The following is a 4,901-nucleotide window of genomic DNA, read 5'->3' on the forward strand; positions in this document are numbered from 1 at the left end:
AGTTAGATAAATTTAGTTACATAGCTTTGTTATGTGCAAATGGGTTTCGTAGAGTTCTCGATGATTTCTACCACGACTTGGGATGGACTTTTTCTATAGTCATAGGAAGTTTGTTGTGCGTTGTGATTTTCTCCTGAATGGGATCAAGTGGAAGGTTTAAGTTAATTGAGTATGTATTATTCTTGCGACTCAGAGTTGATAATGGGGTTCTCGTGTTTTCATATGACGGCCTGATAGAGGCGGTATGCCGTGTGAGATTGAGATTTACATGTGCAAGTATACAGTTCAGTGTCAAAAGAAAGGTCATGAGTTCTAGATGGAATTGACAGTTTCAGATATGTAGAAGAATTTTAGCACTACCTGGTATCACCTGAGAAGTCTGCGCATTTCAGAAAGTGCCTTGTGTTCTGACTTACGGATGCGTCATTAGTATTGCGGTACTTGCTTGGTAGATCGACTACTGATGTTCGGATTTTTCTATGTGGCATAGAAGGATTATAGACGTATTTCTCGTGGAATGATTATGTATGAAGGATGTGTCAGTCATTTGAGTGGTGGAGATGGAATTCGATCTGATGATTCTATTGTACTCTTATGTTTTGGAGACTAGAGTCTCAAGGGCAGACTGTTTCTTGGTTGCGGACTGCAAAGATATGGCCAAGTTAGCCAGTTGAAGGTATGTGTTGTGGATAGGTTCTAGTGGATCTTTGAAAAGGTTATCTACTCATTTCTTTAGAATTAGAATCGATTTGGAGGCCACTGGTAGGCCTAATGAGGATGCGTATTCTATATCAGGTCGTATTTGTTGATTCAGCACGGCTATTATTGAGGGGTGAATCATTCAGTTAGAGTTAATCTTGTTTGTGTTCTGATATGATTTATATGTTACACTTCTATGCTATGTTGGGTTGCGATCTGTTGGTTATTGGCACACATGATGCAGTTCTGTTTGGGCCTTGTGGCGGAATTCTAGCGAGATGGTACTTGGGATGTCAAATGGTTGATTGCATATTGGTTATGGTCATTCCTGTTGGTGGTATATTGTGCTATCTGTTTCTCTGTAGTTATGGTCATGCACTTCGTGTGGTTGTCGATTTGCGTATGATTATTGAATTTGAGCATTAAAGTTTGAGGTATTTCATGTGGATCAGTATTTGGATTGGGCCATGCACCGCGACAGAGTTATGTTGGGATATGATCCTTTGTGTGAGATTCGTGTGTCTTAGTTCTACTATGCATGATGGGTTCATATCATTGAGCTTGTGGTGGTATCTGTTGGGCTTGCGGGATAGTTCTCTCATTTGATTCTCCTCCCGTTACTTGAATTGTTGCTTATTTGGTGCATAGATTGCATGGTATGTGGCTCTAAGTGATATTGGTATGTCATGTCGGTCGAGCAGCTTGTACTGGATGAGATGAGGTTAGTGAACCTGGAATGAGCACTATCAGATTTTATTACGGTATGTTTGGAAGAATAATATCTTTAGCCGACTTAGAATTGGGGCTATAGATCTTGTTTGGCGAGAGAGATCCATGACTTGAAGATTTGATGGGTGGTTATGAGTCTCTACGTGTTTCTTTCATCATTGGCAGTGTACAAAGGTTTAGAACAAGGTTTTAATTTACATGATGTTTGTTACCGGTACCGGGTTTGTTATTGAGCAGATATTGTGGTCTGGAGTTATTGCTATGAGTATCTTAGCTATGTGGTATATCATGTGATTACCTTTTGGTTTGTGGTTATTGCTTGATTCGGCTTGTTCAGACTTACACAGTGTATAGATAGGAGAATCTGGTCTTGTAATGGATTTCAGAGATTGAGGATTTGATTCTAAGATTTATGGACTAAGGTTGAAGTAAAGATCTTCAGTTATGTTGTGTGGTCAGGCTTATATGGATTGGGGTTATGTGGGATCATCCATGGGTATGTGTACGGTGAGTTTACACAGTGATTTGATGGCTTTGGAATGTCTCTTGGCATGTTCGAGGATGAATGTATGTTTAAGTGGGGAGAATGTAACGACCCAACCAATCGATTTGAGCATTTGCATTTCGTTCAGCTGTTTGAAGTTTTGAGTAGCTTCATATGAGGAATTATGACTTGTGTGAATCGTCGATTTTGGTTTTCAGGTGATTTAGAATTGATTTTGGGAGAATGATTCTCATTTTAGAAGCTTTAAGTTGGAAGAGTTGACCAAGTTTGAATTTTGTGTATTTGATCTCGGATTGGACTTTTGATGATTTTGTTAGGTTTGTATTGTGATGTCCAGATTTGCATTTGGAAGTTTCTAGAAGGTTTCAACACTATTTGGCAAAAGTTAAAAATTTGAAAGTTTGGGACGTTCATAGGTTTGATCGGGAGTTGACTTTGATATTATCGAGTTCTAATTGTTATTACGAGAGTATAAATAGGTTATTTATGTCATTTGGAACTTAAGCGCAAAATTTGAGGTCATTCCGAGTTAATTTGATATGTTTCGGCACGAGTTTTGGAAGTTCAAATTTCATTAAGTTTGATTTAAGGTGCGATTCATGGTTTTGATGTTGTTATGTGTGATTTGAGGCCTCGAGTAGGTCAGTGTTTGTGTTTTGGGACTTGTTGGTATGTTTGGAAGGGGTCTCTAGGGGTTCAGGCGAGTTTCGGGATGTGGTTCGGATCATTTGGAAACATGTTGGTTATGGCTGGTTTGCGCGGGGATCTGGTGTCATCGCACCTATGAAAAATAGGCCACAGGTTCGGATCCGCAAATGTGGTTAAGGAGGCGCAAAAGCGAAAAATCTAGGTTGGGGCAAGAAATCACAGATGCGGAAGTTAAAGCGCATCTGGGGGAGCGCAGAAGCGGTATGGGCGCAGAAGCGGCGCATGTCATCGCACTTGCGATGTCGCAGAAGCGGATTTTCTTCTGCAGGTGCGGGAGGTCGGGATTATGTGTGTTACTCGCAGAAGCGAGGTCCAGGTCGCAAAAGCGACTCTGCAGGTACGATGTGTTGTCCACAAATGCAGAGTGTTGGGTATATATATATATATCGAGGGATTATTCATTTATTCACATTTTGAGTTGGGGAGCTCAGTTTTGGTCGACTGTGGAGAGGATTTTCACCACATGGATTTAGGCAAGTATTTTCTACTCAGTTTTGATTATATTTCATGATTCCATCTTCGATTTTGGCATTTGATTGATGATTTTTAAGTCAGAAATTGGGGGGTTTTGCATAAACTTTACTAAAATGAATTATCGAGTTTTGAATATAGATTTAGAGTCAGATTTGAGTGAAATTAGTACGATTGGACTCGTAATTGAATGGGTTGTCGGATTTTGTGAGTTTTGTCGGGTTTTGAGGTGCGGGCCCGGGGTTGACTTTGAGTATTTAGATAAAAATTCGGCCTTTATCATTTGGGTTTGTTTCCTTTGGCATTATTTGATATTTGTGAGTTGCTTTTCTCTAGTTTTGAGTTGTTCGATGGTCAATTCACACGGGATGGCGTTCCTAGAGTATTGGTTGGCTTGCTCGGTATTTGTCTTGGCTTGCTTGAGGTAAGTATCTTATTTAAACTTGGTTGAGGTACTAGGTGCCTGGATTATTTGTGATAACAACATGCTATGGGTGCGCATATGTGTGGGGTTTGAGCCCATATGTCAGCACCGAGGTATTTATCCATTCTCGGGATCGTGCTTAGGCTATAATATGCCTTGAAATGACTGTTAATCTTTAAGCTATAATGTTTTTCATATTTGTAACATTGTTGTGAACTATTTGAGTCATGTTTGAGGTTACGAAGAGGCTAATTCCCTGAATAAACTTGGTAATTACTACTTTTGTGATGAAATTATCGATTTGAGCTATGATAGCACACTTTGCACGTGCCTACACCTTAGCATGTCACTTATACCGGTCCAGGATCATGAAATATGATATTCAGTGATCATATACATGTGGTCTTGTATATTTTCCTCTATGTGATATGATTTGGATTGGATGTCAATGTCACACCAGGCAGATTGTATTGTTATGCATGTGACCACGCCGGGAGGATTGTATTGTTATGTCCGTGACCACACCGGGCGGATTGTATTTTTATGCCTGTGACCATGCTGGGCGGATTGTATTGTTATGCTTGTGACAACGCCGAGCGAATTTTATTGTGATGTGTGTGACCACGCCGGGCGAATTGTGTCGTTATGCGTGTGATCATGCCGCGCCGATCCGTTATATTGAGCTTGTGACCACGCTGGGTAGATTATTATATTGAGCTTGTGACCACGCTGGGCTGGTAGCACATTGAGTTGGTCGTGCTTGTGTGTGGATATGGATCCATCCCCCTAGGGTCACCCTCTCATGTTTCTCTCTTGATGGTGTACACATGGATTGTGAGAAATTGATAGGTTTCTTGTTGATGTGAGCTCTGGGAAAGCTGGTTATTACTATTTGGATCGGGTTTCACGCCGCAACAAGACTTATTGGCTTATTTTTATATGGATCGGGTTGCGCACCGCAACAGACAGATATTTGGTTATTGCATTTCATCTTTACTTGCAATTTCTTTGACTATTTACCTGATTTACTTGCACTTCATTATATGCTGGATTGTTGACTGAGTAGAACACTTTAAAATAAAGAATTGTGAGCACCAAGGTGGTTTTACCTGTAATTTACCTGATTTAATCATATATCTGTTCTATACTTGTTGAATTTATGAACTGCACAAGTGATCAGCGAGTATCATTTATAGTTCTTGCTTCTATTACCTCACCGAGGTTAGTTAGGATTCTTATTGAGTTCATGGGTCGGTTGTACTCATACTATACTTCTGCACCTTGCGTGCAGATCTTGGAGGTGATGTTGTTGTGTACTGCAGGAGCTGGCATTGAAGATGTACTTGTATTCTGATTATAGCTACC

The sequence above is a fragment of the Nicotiana tabacum genome, chromosome 22 (assembly GCF_000715075.1).
Source record: "Nicotiana tabacum cultivar K326 chromosome 22, ASM71507v2, whole genome shotgun sequence".
Taxonomy (NCBI): Eukaryota; Viridiplantae; Streptophyta; class Magnoliopsida; order Solanales; family Solanaceae; genus Nicotiana; species Nicotiana tabacum.